At 37.8% G+C, this 20,498-nt stretch overlaps 1 protein-coding gene across 1 annotated transcript in view; it reads left to right on the plus strand.

The window, feature by feature from the left end:
• The first annotated feature begins 2,056 nt into the window (after positions 1–2,056).
• Positions 2,057–20,498, plus strand: part of GPR63 (G protein-coupled receptor 63) — a 43,465-nt gene continuing 25,023 nt past the window's right edge. The window contains exon 1 of the mRNA XM_059942042.1: positions 2,057–2,132. The gene's annotated coding sequence lies outside the window, so the exon portion shown is untranslated. The remainder of the gene's footprint in view (positions 2,133–20,498) is intronic.

A 20,498-nucleotide genomic window follows, 5' to 3' on the forward strand; every position in this document is an offset into this window, starting at 1 on the left:
GGTGGGAGGAGGGGGAAAACCTGGGGCTGTAGGTCTAGGCCCTGATTAGAGAAAATAAAGCCAGTGCAGTGAAAGCACAACCACGATATGAAGAGAAACAGAGTCCTAACACTCTTCGAGCACCTGGAGAAAAGCAAGGATTTTTTTTTTAAACCTTTTTTTTTTTTTAAAGCAACATTTTATTTATTTATTTTAATATCTTTATTGGAATATAATTGCTTTACAATGTTGTGTTAGTTTCTGTTGTACAACAAAGTGAATCAGCTATAAGTATACATATATCCCCATATCCCCTCCCTCTTGAGCCTCCCTTCCATCCTCCCTATCCCACCCCTCTAGAAAATCAAGGATTTTAAAAAGCATTTTTTTTTTTTGCCAGTTCTACTCTTGGGATTTATAAGCATATGAGCCAATACATTTCAACCTCCTTTGCTGTAGGCTTTCAAAAGTCAGTTTGAGTTGGGTACCTATTACATCCAACTATCCTGACTATACAGGAGTTTATCATAAAACCAGCATAGCTTCACTCTTGCTCGCTGCTAACCTCCTCTCTCATCTTATCCTTTGCTTAGACAGGGCCATGTCTCCTGCTTTTACAGAGCCCAACGTTCGTTTCCTCTCCATCTGGTAAGAAAGGTTTCTCCAACCTTCTGTGCGTGGTCTTCCAGGTGTCTTCCTCCAAAAGTTAACATGTGCTTGTTTCACAACAGCAAGCGGCAGGAGAGGAAAAAAATGAGGTCCAGTCTTAGGGAAGTGATGTGACTGCCTTTGTGTGTATTACAAAATACCTCTCCCTCAGAGTCCCCACCTGCCCAGCACTCCCATTCTTTGAGGCCCAGGCTGGATTTTAATCTTCAATTGCTTGTCCACCTCCACCTCAGCCAGAGGACACGGGGCAGGGTACAAATGACACAAAGACTGTGCTGAGGTCCCACAGTACTAAGAAGAAGCAAGAGCTGGAGTCAAGAGGTAGAAAAACAAGCCCACACCCACACCCACTGTTACTGTGGTCTCTTCCTAGGGTGTTGACAGCTGCTGATGCTGTGTCTCTGGGCATCGCCACACTGGGCATATCCCGCTGTGCAGTGATCACAAATGTTGATGATAGCTGGAAAAACAGTATCACTTGTCACTTGAAAGCAGTATTTCCCAGTATCATTTTGATCTTAAGGTTGGTATCTTTTCTGAAGGGCCTTCCTGAATTCAGTTTGGTGATCTTCACAGCCAGTCTTTGCTGATGAAAGTCAATAGTTCAAAACGTCCAGTTGGAGGCCACCTGGCCATTGGAAGAGAACAGAGCACATGGTAAAGCAGGGCATTTGGCAAGTCTCCCCTGACACACCAGTGACACCATCAGGGGTCAGTCTAGGGGCCCCAGCTGGTCTTTAGTTTTTTCGGTCTCCTGCACTCCTGGGGGTGGGGGGGGACTCTCAACACTGTGTTGGAGACAGGAAGAAAAAGCAGGAAACACGGGAGAAAACGCAATTCCACTGGGCAGTCTCCAGCGGCGCACACGGGCTTCGGGGGCGTAGGTGTGGGCGGTGCCTCTGTGGAGGCGGGAAGACAAGCCCCTAAGGGGGATGGGGGCGGTTAGGAGAAGGGGCGAAGTTCCAACACCGTCGTGGGCGCAAGCCAACGGCGAGGGCGGCCCGCCGGTGCCGGGTCCCAGCACTTGCCCTGTTTTGGCCCAGGCCGAGGGGCGACCTGACCCGGCGGAGAGCTGGGGCAGCCCGGGTTCTGGCCCCTGGAATCTCTCCTTGTCTGCAGGCTCCCTCCTTATTTTCTTGCTTCCTCCCCCCTCGCCGCCCGTCCTAAAACGCGGCGCCTTTAAGAGGGAGCTCGGTTACCCTGGGGGCGGGAACCCCTCGGCAGATCGCGAGGCGGCGGCGCTCGGCCGCGATGCTCCTCACTTTCTGCTCCAGCTCCCGCCGCCGCCGCCGCCGCCGCCGCCTCCTGGATCGCCACAGCCATCCCCGCCTCCTCTTCCTCCTCCTCCTCCTCCTCTGCCTCGAAGCGTCGTTTTCTGCAGCAGAGGAGAGAAGTGCTATGTCAGGAAAGTTCCGGGAGGGACTGGCTGGGGCCATGATCCCCGGGCTCTCCAGCAGGCGCCCGCGCGCAGCCCTTTGTATGAGGTGAGACTTGGGGTCCCCGGCCCCAGGGACAGGTAGCCGCCCGCGGGGAGCGCTTTGATTCGTCGCGGTGGGAAGGGTGTGCGGTTGGGCGGAGTGTGTGGCGGGGGACGAGGCTGGTGAGACCGAAGTTGTGCCGGAGAAGCTCGGGGTTTTCGGGAAGGTTTTTGCAGCTGGACTAGAGGGATTTCGGCAGCCAGCGCCACACGGTGGGGCCCGGCCGGGACTCGGTGTCCCCGGGTCCCGCCTCGCCTCGCCTCCCGACGCCCCCTGCCCCGTCCCCTGCCCGCCCGAGCGGTGAGGCCTTCGAGGAAACCGCTCCGCTGCTGGCCGGCCCCCGGTGCCGGGTTTCTCTCTGCCGGGCTCTCCCCTCGAGATGCTAAGCGCTGGGAGTGAGAGGCAGGGGATGGAATCTTCCTGAACTTTTACACTGTGGGCTCCTCACTCTTCAGAGGTGAAATTCACCTCGTTTGCCCAAGTCCGAGGGCTCCTTCGAGCTCCACCGGTCCTGAGATGTTGCCTTTTACTTGTGGGTGAGCTTTCCGCGCTGTGGCTCTTTCAGCCTTGGTCGGTTTTCAGCGTTGCACTGATTTTCGTCCGCCCTCCTCCTCCCCTTTTGGGAAACATTTTTTTTTTTTTTTAAAGAAAAAAAATATCTTGGAGGATTCGGATGCTAAAGCAAACCAACCAACCACCACTACAACAAAACCCAACAATGCATTTTTGTGAAATTTACCCCCCGGGGCTGACCTAAGTATTCCAAGTGATTGTTTAGTCCCCATGAAATATTTAGTCTTGGTCTTAACACTTATGAAAGGCAGAGATCCCTGTAGTAGGCTGCAGGGTTTTGTTTTTTTTTTTTTTCAGTGAGGTAAGATGAGGTTTCAGTCATGTTTTTTAAAAATTTCAATCATGTTTTTTAAAGATTTTTCTCTTTGTTTATTGGTTTTCATTATATCTTAGATTAAGAAGGCTCCCGTTAATTTTAGGAGTAGTATTTCTAAGAATCATAAATAAAACCTGATGTTTCTTGCATAATGCGACATTGCTTCACACAGTTTTACTCTTGGATGTGGTATGTAGTAGGTGTAATTATTTGATGAAACCTAATATATAAGTACATTTATTGCCCAAGTGGCTAAGTTTTCTTTTTTCATGTATCCTGTGGGTGAAGGAAGCCCATTTTCTCACACCCCCAGGTCTCTACCACAACTGACTGTTCTTGTTTCTGTCTTCTTCACTCACATTGTATACATCTGATGTCAGGGACAAATTAGAGGCGCTGATGGCAAGTCCCTATATTCTGTGAAGTGTTGCATAGCCAGAATTGTAGTGATGTAATTGATTATATCATCCAGATTATTTTGAAAAATAAAAATAGAATGTGGGGGCTTGTTTAAAGAAAAGAGTGTCATGAAGTATTTAAATTCTCAAGTATATGCTTTACATATAGTTTGTGTGTGGAAAGATATATTACCAAAATAGACGGGGAATACGGTAGGAGACAACTTATGTGCAGTGGGGAAGTTTTGAAAGAAAATCATTCCAGAATAAACATGAATATGATAACATTTTGTTTGGGATATAGGTTTTCATCTCTGAGCATGGTTTTGTCACTCTGTTGTCAAATATACCAGAATTGAAACTTTAAAAAAAGAACTCTCCATCTCAAACATTTTCTGAAAATTTGTAGCAAACTGAGCATTTTTGGAAAAAAATTTGCTTCGAAAAAGTCGCATACTTAAAACCCTGACTGCAGTTACTATTTTATCTTAAGTTTGCTGGACTCTAGGCCAGAAAGTACTGCATTCAGTAAGAATTTGGGGTTCTAAAGTGGATGTGACTTATTTCCTAAAACTGTGTGGATTAATATGAGTACCTTGAGATTTGGTATGTGATTTATTTGATTGAGATGATTGTTTTGTGAGTAATCCTTTTTGAAACTAAAGATATATATTCATATGTATATCACATATACATGTCACAAATATATATGTCACAAAATCCATATCTATTCATAGATACGGATATACGTATATTTATGCATCTCTATATATCTATAAAAGGGAAAACTGTTCAGGGACTCAGTAATACTCCTGCACTAAGAAGAGCACGTCTGAAAGATCAAAAGCTAAAAACATTTCTTGCTACAGCTTGTCATTTCTTCAGCAATTTCATCACTATCAGTTAAGTTAAAAAAAAACTGTGTTTTCCAGCATGTTCTTGTTCTCACACAAGGCTTGGACCAGGGAGCCATATGCCAATGATCCTAACTGCATATTTTTTAAATGGACTGAATTATCACACCAATGGATGATTGAATCAGGCATTTCTTAAGCTTCAGTAATTTACCTCCAGTAGAAGAATCCCTGGTAAAATTTAGCTTGTTAATATAGTGTTTTATTCTTTTAACACTTCAGTAATTACCTTCAGGGCATTCCCCGTAGGTCTGGGTCTTAGAAAGTAGACATCAAAGGCATGGGAGGCAAGCCTTGGGTAAGTTTTGGTACTCCAATTTGTGAAATGATGTCTTGAGTATTTGATTTGAGAGAGATACTCATTTATACTTGGGAAAATAATACCTATGATACAGTGCTCCAGTCACTATAGGCAAAGCTTTGGAATATTTCTTATCATGTTCCACAGCTGAAGCTGCTGCATTTTAGCATATGTATGAAAGTTAGAAATGAAATGATTTTTTAGACTTTTTTTCATTTGCTAGACATTTACCAGAAATGTGTTTATATTTGCTACAAATGCCCTTTACTTTATTGCATATGGCAATTTTTTCCTTTTCCTTTTTTTTTTTTTGCTACTATGATGTGTATATTTAGGGTGAGTTCTTAGTGTTTACTTGAAACAGACAGTACCATGTTTCACAGAGTTTATGTTGTGTCTCTTCAGCTTAAAAAAAATAACATTTGAAATGTTTGACTATGAACATGAGATCACAGACTTTCAGAACTGATGGGATCTTGGTCAATTGTAGTTTCAGTTTCCTGGGAATTTTCTGTTTAAGGTCAGATGTGGCCCTGATTTGAACTGGATGATCCACAAATAGGTACTTTTGCAACCACAAAACATGGAGAACATTCCAAATAATTTGCAGTGTGGGCATGCTTTAGTGTTTAGTTGGCTTGAGGCAGTGTGCCATGCTTGTAAAAAATGGTTTTTGAAGCTGACAGCAAGCTGTTTCACTCTTTGAGTTTGACACATAGGATGTAGTGCCTTTTAGCCTCTGTGCCAGTAAATGTGGACAGGATTGGAAAAAGTAATTTGTTCACATTTCTGTATGTCAGAAGATTCAGAAAACTCAAGCATGAAACTAGCTTAATATACTGGAAAGCTCATTCATATTCATTAAAAATGTAATGAAGAGTTGAGAATGTTGGATTTTAACACAGCTTTCAGGTCATGGGCAAAAGAGTGTATATTTGCAGTTAGTAGGGTAATCTAGTGGTCATCTCTTGAAATTAATAATAACACTATTATTAATAGTATTTCCTTTGAGTGATAATCCTCCCAGGCCCAACTTTGATTAAAAAACATCCCCAGCCAGACACTGTACCAATCACCTAGCAAATATGTTAACTGATTCTTAAATAATTTTAAGTTGAAACCCTTATGTGTCATTGTAGTCATAAGCTTTATGTACCTTTGGGGTTTTTGACCAAAGTTTCTTGGTTAACTTCTTTTCTATCAATTGACGAAGCCCAATCTATATCATTAAAGCATTTAAAAATATTTTAGGCAAATTTTTTTATGTGAAAATGTCTAAGGATTTGCCTTGGGAAGGGAGTGCAGAAGGGACATGATTCTTTATTGTAGCTCTTACCTTCCAAAGGAAGGTGCCTTCATCTCTTCCTGTCTTTTTTTAAACAAAAACAAATGCATAGGTAATTTTAGAGAAAGAACATTTGCAGGCATTTAAAGATGCTTGAAGTTTCAATCAAAATAAGGGTTTCAGCTCAAAGTTACCTAAGAATCAGTGAACGTTTGTGCCAGGTGTTGGTTATGGTTTCTGGCTGAGGGTGTCTGCTGCTGATGTAAGTTGGTCCTGGGAAGATACAGATTCAAAGGGAGTTGGAATGGAAAGGGGCTAATTCCAAGCATAGCATCTATTGCCTTCCAGAGGGAAAAATGTTTGCCTAAGTGTGTACTTCTATAAAATCCACTTTTCATCATTGTAGCTTATTTTTTCCGTTTCCTCCATGCTATATATGAAGTGTATAGTGTCTTCCTGCTCCATTTTTGATTAACCTTGCACTTCTAAAGTTTCACACTGTTCAGCACTAGCAGAAAGTCTGTTCTTTAAGCCTTTGAGCTTGTTCCCAGCAGTACTTTTCAAATGTGTTCCCCTTATTTTGAATTATTGAGTTATTTAATGATACATTATGAGTTTTGAATTTAAGATTCCTCCATCTTCCTTAATAGGCCTTGGTTGAATTTGCTTCTACTTAAAGGTGCAGTGATGTTGGTCACTTCTCATTTTTGTGCCTCTATTTCATGTACAGTTGCTATTGTGAGGTTTCAAATCTTTATTCTTTATTCATACGCATGGAAAATTTAGAAAATCCAGACAAGCTAAAAAAAAAAAAAAAAAAAAAAGGAAAAGGAGAGTTATGCCTATTAACATTTTGATATATATTTTTATATACATATAGAAAAATACTATATTTCATTTTCTAAAAGTGATACTTTACTTACTATATGTTTTTCTTTTAAATTTTCATACAAAGATGAACCACATTCCATATCATAGAGTGATCTTCTGTAACATATTTTGAATACTAAATAGTATTTTGTTCTGTGGATGTATCATATTTCATTGGGGAGATGCCTTAATATCAGACAGGTTTTCTTTTCTTTTTTTGTTTTTTTAATTAATTAATTAATTATTTATTTATGACTGTGCTGGGTCTTCGTTTCTGTGCGAGGGCTTTCTCCAGTTGCGGCGAGCGGCGAGCGGGGGCCACCCTTCATCGCGGTGCGCGGGCCTCTCACTGTCGCGCCCTCTCTTGTTGCGGAGCACAGGCTCCAGACGCGCAGGCTCAGTAGCTGTGGCTCACGGGCCTAGTTGTTCCGCGGCATGTGGGATCTTCCCAGACCAGGGCTCGAACCCGTGTCCCCTGCATTGGCAGGCAGACTCCCAACCACTGCGCCACCAGGGTAGCCCGGTTTTCTTTTTTTAAAATTGCTACTATATAGCGTAAATATCTTAAAGCTCAGCTTTTGTACATATCTGTGGTTATTTCCTTTGAGTAAAACCCTGGAAGTAGAATTTTGGGGTAGGGATAAAAGGCAATGATGTTTTTTATTGACCTCAAGGCATTTTATTAGTCCCAATATAAATCTGCAGATTTAATCATAGCTTTCCTTGGTTACCTTCTGCAGTTTTTTTTGGTCAGTGTAATATGAAAGACTCAAGTCAGATAGCATTTGAACCCTGACCTGAGTGACTAGGGCTTTATCCAAATGAAATAACCCTAGATATTTACAAAGACTTATCTATAAGGTCCAGCCTCAACACCAGAACATCCGTTAGGGCCCAGTTATAGCTGTAAATGCTGTTACCACCTAAACAGGAATAGCAGTTGATAGTGTGCCCTGAGAGTTCTCTCTTTTTCACTTCGGTCTCCTTACTATATTACCATCTGACCTCCTGGCCACATTTACTGATACATACATAATTGCTGTGTGGTAGAGTAAATAAATATTGTTTCCTTATGTATAGTCATCTCTAAGATTTAAAGATTCTATTTTCTGCCCTTTGCTGCCAACACCTGGACTCTTAATGTCCTCTGTGTGTTTATCTCTGTATCTCTATGTCTATATTTTATATATTTATCTCTATCTTTGTCACTCTCTGTCGATAATACAAAACTTCATCATAGCCAGAAGTTAGGTTTTAAAATCAGATAAGTATCCCTCTGGCTACCACACAAACATAGTCACTCCCGGGAACAAATCTAGGGGTATAAAATGGGCAAACACCAGGAAAAGGACATGTATGAAAACTTATGGATTGATAGTTTAATGTAGAGAGAAATTTTCTCCTTCATTTTTATGACTGACATTGTCTTTAGCTGTCAGACATGACCCTAATGACTGCAGAATGGCATTTGTATTTTCATGTACATTTTTCATTTTTAGAATTTGGTGCTGGCTGTAAAAAGGAAACAGAAAGTAAGCGCGCGCGCACACACACACACACACACACACACACACACAAACATATTTTCTGGGCCAGCTATTCTTTTTTCAGACAGTGTCTTCTCCACTGTGTGGAGACCATGTCCTTTCCTCCTTTTTCTAGTCAGGCTGAGCTTCTCTGTTCCCTTTGTACCTGGTACTTTCCTGTTCTAGCACTTCAGAATGAATTTTTTGTTTAGATGAGTATAATGTCCTTCTTTAATATCTCAAACAACAGGAATCATATCTTTGTATTTTGGCATGGAATTTAACAGGCATGTAAAGATTGAACGGGTACATTTTTTCATGAGATTGTGTGGATGTTCATTGTTTACATGGAGAGGTTTAGAAAATGCTTTTGAAACTGATTTTACTACATATTTTTAAAAGAATATTTGTTGTGAAGTACCTTGTACATATAAAGGTGCATAAAACATATTTGTAAGTTAAAAAAATAGAATACCTTTGCACCTACTGCCAAAGTTAAAAAGTATGATATACCTAGAATCCCTCAGTTTACCCATTCCCCACCTAAAGGCAACCCTTGCTTTATCTCTAAAGCAACATATTCTTTAGTTTTGGTTATTTTAGGACTTTACATAAAGGGAATTATGATATATGTATTATATACTTTTATGTTTGCTTCATTTGTTCACTGTTATGTTTTTGAAATTAATCAATGTTCATAGCTGTAATTTGTTTTTGTTTCTGTTTAGTGTTTTATTGTATGAATTCTATAATTTATTCATTTCACTCTTAAGGGGCATTTGTCATTGTAACTAGGTTTTCAAAAGCATAAAGTATAAGTATAAAGTTTTCCGTGATATCCTTTTATCTGTTTAATCACTGCCACATCTGTGATATGTCCCATTTCTTTTTTACTCCTGATGCTGCTGATTTCTGTCTGTCTGTCTCTGTCTATTGCTCTTTCACTCTCTGTCTCTCCTTCAATCTTTTTTTTTTTAATTTTTTTTATTTTTTGGCCACGCCACCGGGCATGTGGGATCTTAGTTCCCCGACCAGGGATCAAACCCTTGCCCCCTGAAGTGGAAGCGTGGAGTCTTAACCACTGGACCACTAGGGAAGTCCCTCTCCTTCTTCAATCTTGAGATATATCTTTTCAAAGAACCAACTTTTGGCTTTGCTGATCATCACTATTACATGTTTTTTTCCCTAAATCCTTCATTTTTTGCTCTTTTATTTTCTTTCTCCCATGTTTTTAGGTTTATTCTGCCATTATTCTAATTTCTTAAGTTGGGTGCTTAGCTCATTAATTGTGAACTTGCCTCATCAGAGGACAAGGAGTTGCCCTTGAATCATCACATTAGTTGCTTATCAGAATTTTTATGTAGTGCTTTTGTTATCATACAGTTCTAAATATTTGCTATGGTTTCTTTGATTCATAGATGCAAGATCCATCTTGAGAACGTTGTTTTCTAATTGCTAACATAGTTTGTTGTTGCTGTTGCTGATTTCCAACCTACTTGTAATATGGTCCCAGTATGTGGTCTCTATCATACCAGTCTTCTGATGCTCTTTGAGGTTATCTTCATGGGCTAGGGCAAATGTTCCCTTTTTAATAAATGTCCCATGTGTAGCTTGAAAATCATGTATATTCTCCAGTTTCTGGGTGCAGTGTTCAATGTGTATCCATAAGATGAAAATTTTAATTGTGCTGTTTAAATCTTCTTACTCCTTATTAATGATTTTGTCTGCTTGATTATTCAGTTACTGAGAAATTGTAACAATGGCTTTATCAATTTCATCTCCATAATTCACCTTCTGCTTTGAATACTTTGAGATTTGTTATTAAGTGCCTTTACAATTAGATTTTAAAATATTCTTATGGTAAATTAAACCTTTTTTCATATGTAATGACCTTCTAAGTCTCTAATCGTGCTGTTTGACTTAAGTTTTTCATTGATATTAATAAAACAATTTAGGGTTCCCTATAGATTTTGATTGGCTTGATATATCTTTCTCTACTCTTTGACTTTCAGGTTGGATTTATGTTCTTATGTTTTTAGATGTCTTTTGTAAATAGCATATAGCTAGATCTTTGCTTTTAACTGGAGAGTTTAGTCTTTTTATGTGTAGAATGAAGACTGATATATTTGGGTTTATTATCACATTATGATGGATTTTCTGTTCTGCTCTATCTCTTTCTGCTCTCCTTTGTTGCCTTGTTTTGAATAGGTTGGTTCTCTCCCACCCCCTTTTACTATTCTTTTTATTTTGAGGGTTAGGGCACTGGCTATAAGCTCCATATCTATTCTTTTAGTGGATACCCAGACAGTTTTACTGTGCATACTCATCTTAATCTAGTTTAATCAGTATCTTTGCCTTCTGCCATAGACTGAATTGTGTTCCTCCAGATTCATATGTTGAAGCCCTACCCCCTAATGTGATTGTATTTGGAGATGAAGTTTATAAGGATGTAATTAAGGTTAAATGATGTCATATGTGTGAGGCCCTAATCTAATAAGACTGGTGTCCATATAAGAAGAGGAAGAGACACCAGAGATGTCTTTGTTCCTTTTACCTATGCACAGAGGAAAGGCCAAGTGAGGACACAGTGAGAAGATGGCTGCTCTTGATTGCTCCTGTTGCCTTTATCATTTTAAGGTTTTGTTATTTTTGACTATGAGCTGCTCACTTTCCCTAGAACTTTATTGGTGGTAATTTTTTCAGGCCTAGGTTGAAGGTGAGTTCCTCCAGAGGGGAAATATATTTTGATTCTACTATTAGCTTGGACACTATTGGCTCAGGTACATTTAAATGAGATTTCTGCTTGAGGATTTGTTTGTTTGTTTTTTTAATCTCAGGGCTAGTTTGTGGATACGAATTCCTTGGGGAGATTATTTTCCCTCATCTGTCTAGCACTAGATTCAAGACTCGCAGTTTTCTTTGCTGTCTCTTTTGGCATGGAGGAGTTTATTTCTTGTTCACTTTTCACGTAGCAAATTAGCCCTTTGAAGTCCTGGTTGCTGTCGGGGTCTTCTAAAAAAGCAGACAGTAATGTGTCAAGCTAAGATTGAAAAATGCTTACTTTTCTTTTTTTCTTTTAACTCCAATTTTATAATTTATCATTTTCCTCTACCGATACATTTTGAATTTCTGTATAGTATATTGGTATCAGTACTTTCCTAAGGCCTAAACTTCATCTTGTTTACAGTCATTTAATATTTCATTTTATATTTTGTTCTTTAGGAAGTTAGTGTAGGCATCTTATTTTAAATTATTCAATTACATCTGGTTATATTTGCAAGCTTGAAAGACACTGCCAGTTACATTTATTTTTCTATTGCTTCAGATTTCTGGGTTTTGCCTTTAAATGGTAGTAGGGAAAGTTAAAAAGCCACCTTTGGTCTGCATTGCCCTTATTTATAATTTCCAAAGCAAGTTAAAGATGGCAGACTGCAGGATTCTTCTGGGTAGTTCACTTTTGAAAAGGAGTAATTATTCCATGTTTATTTCAAATGGTTACATCTTGGTAAACATTTAAGAAATGTTTAGTTTTTCTCTTTGTTATGCTCAATTTTTTTCCTTTAACCCTATGTAGTATAGATATGTGGATGCAGCCTTGGTTGTAATGATCAGTTAAAATGCAAAGAGTTTGAGAACCTCAGCATTTATATTTCTTAGTACTCAGTTACTATGGATTAGCTATAAAAACTTAGATACAGTGGTAAAGTGAAGTCAAATACAAAAACAGACTGAAGTAATGAACTTGATTACCTTTGGGTAATTATTTCATTCATCAAGTCGTAAAGCTAAGCTTTTAATATTTTCTGTGCTCTTTTTATGAAATAATTTTTCTTTTGCATTCTGAGTTTTAAAATCTTTTTGTCCTACTAATTTTTCTCATCTTGCGTAAGGAATCACCAGAATAGAAATGATCTCCGAGGCTCGCATAATAGAATTTTATTCTGGTAAGGTCTTTGCTCATATCTAGATTCTAGGTTGGAATAAAGTTTCAGGAAAAGATCCTTCAGATAATTTTTTTTTTAGTGGATAGGCAGGGAAGACTCCTATGAAAAGCCTCATTACATAACATAGCATCCATTTAGTTTGCGGCCCTTGTACAAAGGGAATTTTCTATTTGTCTAATATTAACTTGAGACTTGGAGTGATCATTTTACTGAATGCTGTCCCTCCCAGAATCTACTTTAAATGCTTATTCTATTCAATTCCAGCATAATAAATATTCCACATATAAGAAGAATTTTCATGTTTGTTTCATCAGCCATTAGACAAACTCTATATTTGGGCCATTCCAGTGCAATGGTTCTTGCCATTATAGAATCTATATTGAGTCCTCCCACATGTACGCACACTCATGCACCTCTTTCTGGTATCACTTTCATAGGCCGCATCTGCTAGGAGAAATCAAATGAGAACCAAGCATGAATGAAGTATTACAAAACTGGAAGAACTCCACATAAGTATAAACAGTGATGAGTATACAGCAGTATATAGTGTTCTTTCCGCCTTTTTTGTGTAAGAGGAAAGCTAAGAATTGAAATTCCGACTATTATGTGTACAAATGACATTGGGTGAGTGAATTCTCTATAGTTCCTTGGTCTTACCACCCATATGTCAGTTGAATCAGCACTTCGTGAACTTGCAAAGTCTTACTGACACTTTGATTTTTGAGCAGAGAACCAGAGACTAGCAGCAGGCATCTTACTGAATGGCAGCATCATTGGGGCACTACCAGTGGGGAACCCAGCAACAAACAAACATCACAGCCTCACCCCAAATTCCTTCTCCTTTGTGGTTTTGTGGTGCGTGATGAAGAATTGTTCTTTGGTGTTCAGAATACAGCCATTTTATCAACTTTATTTATTTATTTTTCATTTCTAAAGGTTCAAAATGAATATTCCAGATTTTCTTTAAAAATTTTCTTTGCTAAGGCATGATTTTTTGGTGCGGGGGGAGCATGGTAGGTGTTGGGAGGTGATATGCAGTACTTTGAATTTAGAATGACAATTATGTAACCCTTTTTACTTAGAGCAATCCTTCCCCATTGTTGGCTACACAGCAAACTTAATTGAATATTAAAATTTGGAAATAATAGAGATGGAAATAAGTTTATGTTAAAGGAAATAATTATTTTTATTCATGAACTTTGTTTTATGGCAGGTTTTAGTAGAGAGTCCTTCAGCTAGTGAGGTTTCAAGAAACAGTTTTTTGAATTTAAAATTATTTGTCAACAATTTGGTTTTAGAAGACTTTTTTAGGGCCACATGCATTTAGTAAAACTTTATTTATTCTTGCAGTGAAAACTTCCTGCTTTTAGTCTTCATTTATTTATTTTATTTTACCTCTTATTCCCTATGACCTACTTTCTCTCACCCTTCTCCCATCAAAAAAAAAGATAAAAGAGAATACAAAATAAACTATAACTTCAAAATCAAAATGTATAGGCATGCCTCAGAGATATTGCAGGTTTGGTTCTAGACCGCTGCAATTAAGTGAATATTACAATAAATTGAGTCACGGAATTTTTGGTTTCCCAGTGCATATAAAAGTTTACACTATACTGTAGTCTATTAAGTGTGCAATAACAGTCTAAAAAAACAATGTACATAACTTAATTAAAAAATACTTTTTGCTAAAAAATGCTAACCATCATCTGAGCCTTCAGCGAGTCATAGTAGTATCATTAAAGATCACTGATCATAGATCACCACAAAAAATATAACATATATAAAAATATATAATATAATTATATAAAATACAATAATAAAAAAGTTTGAAATATTGTGAAAATTACCAAAATGTGACACAGAGACATGAAGTGAGCAAATACTGTTGGAAAAATGGTGCCAATAGACTTGCTAGATGCAGAGTTGCCACAAATCTTCAATTTGTAAAAAGTGCAAGATCTGAGAAGCACAATGAAGCCCCCTCCAGTAAGATCACTTATGCCCATTTATAGTTAATTCTTCATCTCATCCCTAGTCCCAGGCAGTCATTGATCTACTTTCTGTCTCTTTGATTGCCTTTTCTGAACATTTCATTCAAGTGGAATTACATAATACGTGGTTTCTTATGACTGATTTCTTTTGTCTACCATAATAGTTTGAGGTTCATCCATGATGTAGCATGGATCAGTACATTATTACTTTTTATTGCTGAACAGTATTTCATTGTAAGGATATACAGGCATGCCTTGTTTTATTGCACTTCACTCTATTGAGCTTCGCAAATATTTCTTTTTTACCGTTTTTTACAAATTGAAGTTTTGTGGCAACCCTGAATTGTCAGATGATGGTTAGTATTTTTTAGCAATAAAGTATTTTTTAGTTAATGTATGCACATTGTTCTTTAGACATAATGCTCTTGCTCACTTAATAGACTACAGTGCAGTGTAAACATAAGTTTTGTATGCACTGGGAAACAAAAATGTTTGTGTGACTCTCTTTACTGTGATACTCGCTAAAATTTATTGTAGTGGTCTGAAACCAAACCCATGATATCTCCGAGGTATGCCTGTAATAATTTTTTTCTATCCATTCACCAGTTGAGGGACATTTAGGTTGTTTCCAGCTTTGTCCTGTAAAGAATAATGATGCTATGAACATTCATGTGCAAGTCTTTGGGTGGACATACATTTTTGTTTCTCTTGGGTCAGTACCTAAAAGTGGAATTGCCAAGCTCTGTAGGAGACTTATTTTTCACTATTTGAGAAACTGCCAAACTGTTTTCCAGGGTGGTTCTACCATTTTATATTCCCACCAGCAATATATGAGGGTTCCTATTTCTCTATATCCTCACCAACATTTGTTATTATCTGTCTTATTTATTATAGCCATTCCAGTGGGTGTGAAATATCTTATTGTGATTTTAATATGCATTTTCCTAATGGCAATGATGTTGAACAACTTTTCATGTGCTTATTAAGCATTTGTATATCTTCTTTGCGGTAATGTCTATTCATATCTTTTGTCCATTTTTCGATTTGATTTGAATGTTATTAAGTTATAAGTGTTCTATGCAAATTCTGGGTACAGGTCTTATATTTGATACCTGTTTTGCAAGTACTTTGAGTCTGTTGCCTGGCTTTTAATTTTCTTAAATATGTCATCTAAAGTGCAAAAATTTGAATTTTGATGAAGTCCAGGTTGTTAATTTTTTCTTTTATGGACTGTGTCATGTGTATGAATTCTTTGCCTAACCCAAGGTCTGGAAGATACATATTTTAAAGGACATTTAAAAATATTTCTAAAGGATGGATCCGAGAAGTAAAAGTTCTAGAAACTTGTAGTACAGTCAGCCTTTCGTATCCGTGGGTTCTGCATCCACAGAGTCAACCATCTGCAGATTGAAAATATTTGAAAAAAAATTACAGAAAGTTCCAAAAAGCAAAACTTGAATTTGCCATGCACTAGCAACTATTTATATATAGCATTTACGTAGTGTTAGGTATTATAAGTAATCTAGAGGTGATTTAAAGCATATGGAAGGATATGTATCTCTTATATGCAAATACTATGCCATTTTATATAAAGGACTTGAGCATTCTCAGATTTTGGTATCCATGTGGGTGGTATGGGAACCAATCCCCCACAGATACCAAGGGATGACTCTATATTTTCAGTAAAGTTTTTTTTGAAGTATTACATACAACAGGAAGTTGTACAAATCCTAAGGGCAAAGCTCAGTTAAATTTGAAAAAATGAATATGGGTGTTATAACTACCACACAGATCAAGAATGTTACCAGCATCCCAGGAACCCCCCAGAACCTCCAGAAGCCCCTTCCCAGTCTTTACTCCTACTCTTCCCCAAAGTTAATCAGTAATTACTAACACCATAAATTAATTTTGCCTGTTTTTGAATTTTATATAAATGGAATAATATTGTATATACATTTTTATGTCTGTGTCTTTTGCTCAGTATTGTATTTATGCGATTCATCCATGTGGTGTGTTACAGTGGTTTGTTCCGTTTCATGTCTGTGTAGTATTTCATTTTATGAATATATCACATTTATTTATCAATTCTACTATTATAGATATTTTTACTGTTCTATTTTTGGCTATTTTTAATAGTGCAAAATAGTGGCTAGTTTTGGCTGTTTTTAATAGTGCTAGCAAAATACTTGTACTTGGTTTTTGGTGCACAAGTGTGAGCATTTCTATTCAGTGTATACTCAAGGGTGGGTTTCCTGGGTTATAGAGCTGGCATAACTACAAATTTACCGTAACTGGCAAACTGTTTTCCGTAGCCAGTTACAATTTCCACTCCCAGCAGTAGTGTATGAAAGTGTCATTTGTACCACATCCTGACCAACACTTGCTGATTTTCCCTTTTTAATTTTAGCCATTCTTTTGGATTTGTGTCTTACTGTGGTTTTTATTTGCATTTTCCTGGTGAGTAATGAGGGACAGCACCTTTATTTTTATTAAAAAAAATTTTTTTTTTTGGTGTGTGTGGCTATTTGGTTATCTTCCTTTGTGAGGTTTTTGTTCAATTCTTTTGCTCATCTTTGGCAAGTGTCTTCTTTTGTTTGGGTTGCCTTTTCTTATGATGATGCCTTTTGGTCAGCTTTTCAGTCTTTCCTTTATAGCTAGCGCTTTTGGTGTCTTAAAAGTAAACTTGGTTTGGAGACTTCATTAAGATAAAGAAACTTAAACTTGAGCTAATTAGAAGCTGGTGTTTGCTGTTAGGAGGGCTCTCCAATTTCCTGTCCATGCCTGTTCCAGGGGGTTCTTCAGAAGTCGTTTTTCCCACCTTCCATGGCTCTGAACACAGCTTCCGGCCCTTTGAGACTGATACAGACTCTGCTCTGCTCAGCTTCTCAGGCTCCCAGCTGCCTCTCTTACTCAACTTTAAGCTTCTCAGCTGCTTTTAAGCCTTTCAGCTGCCAGTTTTCAGGCTCTCAACTTCTCAACTGCTTTGAGAAAACCTCTGAGCTGGCATTTTAGAATTGGCCCATGCCTCCAGGGGAAAAGTATCTTTGAATGCTGAGCTACCTCACTTTTACATACTTCCTTCTTTCTGAGATCTTGGCCTCTCAAGTTCTCCCTGCTTTGGTAGCTCTTAGGTGCCTTCAAAGAGGTTTAAAAAAATTATTTAGGCTATTTTGGTTGTTTTTGGTTGGCACATTGGTCTGCCACAAGCTTGTCTTTCTTTGCCAGGAAAGGAAATCCCTAGGAATGTTTTTTAAGGCTGTTGATAAAGCTTGTTGAATTATTATAAGGTTGCATTTCCGTTGATAGAGTATTAGTTTGCCAGAATTATTTTCATCTTTTATAAACCTTTGAAAATTGACCAAGCAAAAAATAATCTTGTGTTTTTCTTTTTCTTTTTATTCTAATGAGACTGAACATTGTTTCAAACACGGGTTGGTCTTTTGCATCTTCCATTTATGATTTACCTATTAATAATCTCCATGATTTTTCATTGATATTTAAGAACTGTGTAATATTGCTTGTATTGATAAGAATTTGTACATCTGAAGATAAAGGATTGTTACCTTAATGAACTTAAAAATAATTGGCATTTCCATTGATCTTTATAACGTTTCAAGACTTTGGAAGGCAAGGGTTGTATCTCCTCTTCTTTTGTGTTCTTTCTTGGTACCTGGTAAGTGGTATAGTCCAGGTTACCATGAAGCAGATTGCATTAAAAAATAATGCAGAGATAGGGGCCAGAAGCTCTTGAAGATTGTTCCCTTTGTTCACTGTGAAAAATTTCTTTAGTTATTGATACTTCATTTAGGAGCATGGCCTCAAGTCTAATCCCATTTTTGAGTCATTATCTTCTTTCTCATATCCATCTAAATCACTAATGTAGGATCAAACTCTCCTTTGTGCTGTACCACATTTATTGGGGATAAGTATCTGCTTCATAAATCTCCACAAATGTAAAAGGGGAATTACATGTCTTACCTTCCTCACATGAAGTTGAATTAATGTCATTCCTAGAAGTATCATATAAATGCTGAATGGCAACCTTGCCAGTTGCATTTTGAAGGGGTGTAAGGGTAAGACAGTTTCAGACTGACTTCAGAGTTCTAAAGCATGCATATAAAATTTTTTAAAATCTAAAGCATTCTTCACTCACACTCTAACCAAGTGTTTGGATTTCAAGAAATCATCTAGACAGTTTAATTTTTAGTCACATTATGAAAAGAATGTCTGAGGATGAGGGGTAGTAGAATTTTCCTTATCGTGTTAGGCATACTTTGCCTCTCTAAACTGTGGAAATATAATTTTACTCCTTGAAATGTCCTTGTTTTAGTCACTGCCCAACCTTTTTTTTTTTTGGTTATTTCATCAACTCTGCATAAACCGTAATATTTGCTCTCGTGCTGCTGCCTCTGGCCCTTGGGGAATGATGTTCTGAAGAAAAATTGAAGTCTTTGGAGAAGGCTGGTGTAAAAATAAAATCCTCAAGGTGTCAGACCAAGGATGTGGGCCAGATCTAGGGACGGCATTTTTAACATCGCAGATTGCTGTATTAAATGGACTAAAAGAGCCTTTCTCTTTTTTGGGTGTTGAGGGAGGCAGCAAAGCATTTTGGAAGGAGTAGGGACTTTGGATCCAGGCTGCCCTGGGTTCCAATTCCAACTCTCCCACCAGCTGTGTGTTTAGAGACACGTCACGTTCTGAGCCTTGGTTTACTTGTATTCAAAATGGGGAAAATAACTCCTATCTTTGCGGTGACTTGTCAGGAATAGCAATAATATATGTGAACGTCTGGTACATGGTTGGTGTTTAAGAAATGGTAGCTATAATTGCACGTCTTAAATTTTCTCTTATTCTGGCATAAGACTTTTTTCCCTCCCTAATGTCATAGTGATTCATGGACTAGAGCCAGGTTACCTAGGTGCTAATAAATAGCTCTGCTATTTATTCACTGTGTGACCTTGGGCAAGTTACCTACTTTGTAGCTCCTCATCTATACAAGAGGATAGTTTTGATGCCCACCTCCTAAAGTTGTTACAGATATTAATATTTATAAAGTACCAGAATAGTGTCTGGCTAATATGTAAGCACTAGGTAAGTATTTGATATATAAAAGTAGACACTCAAAGCCAACATTAATTGGTTATTGTTATTAATAGGGGTAATAGGATTAGGGATGGGTCTGGGGCACCATTGCTGTGTGCTAAGCAATGGCCCGCAGGTAAGAGAAATAGACTCGAAGAAGTTTAGTGAGATAAAAATTGGCGACTCAAAAGCTGTCACAGATTCAGACGGCTGCTTTTGATCAGTAGGCACATCAGAGTGGTGGAGGTGTTTACTTTTAGCTCATATAAGAACCTGTAGAGAAAAGTCTTCACAAGAATGGTTTCTGCTGTGTTCTCCACTGTCAGGAAAGAGACCTAAAGGAACAGGAACATGACTCGGGCAGAAAGTACTTCCATGCAACACTCAGCTGACACTGGCACTCCATAATGTCAGACATTGTCTCCTTTGGTTGGCAAATATATATATTTATATGTATATAAATAGTATGTTTCACATATGAAGTTGGAGGTTGAACAAATCTATGGATTATTTTTTGAGTACCATTGAATATCACAGTACATATAATGTTTTATTTTTATTTTTTTCAGTTGCTTTGAATTAGCATAAATAATACCAGTGTTGTCTTCTTTTTTGTTGAATTTTTATAATAATTTTCTTTTATATTCCTGCATTTCAGGTAGTATGAATCTTCACCTAAGGCTTTGTTTTAATACAATTTGAGTATCTGGTAGACTCACGCAGATGTTTATATGTTGCCATCCTTCACAGCTCACCCTTATGTTAAAAAACCATAGGTACTGCTCAGAGGGAAGTCAAAGAATACAACATATTTTAAAGGTAAAACAGACTCGTAGGGGAGACCCAAGAATGTGTCCATGTCTATAAAATGAAAAATGAAATGCTTTTTATTGCAGAGTGATTTTCTCTCCATCTCAAATATTACAGAGATTTTTTTTAAAAAGAGAAAGAATAAAAACAGATGGGTTCAGTAATTTCTTAGCATGAACATTGAGAATACTTTTACGACTGGGGAGTTTTGGAAAGTTCACCACTTCTTATTTTCTGCAGACTTCCATTGCTCATAGTAGGTATTTTAAGTTCAGAATAAAGATTCACAAAGCTGTCTAATTGCAGTAAATGGAAGAGGGAGAATGAATAGCTAAGCTGCACCCCACATGTGCACTGTTCTT

This window comes from Balaenoptera ricei, chromosome 12 (assembly GCF_028023285.1).
Source record: "Balaenoptera ricei isolate mBalRic1 chromosome 12, mBalRic1.hap2, whole genome shotgun sequence".
NCBI classification, from domain to species: domain Eukaryota; kingdom Metazoa; phylum Chordata; class Mammalia; order Artiodactyla; family Balaenopteridae; genus Balaenoptera; species Balaenoptera ricei.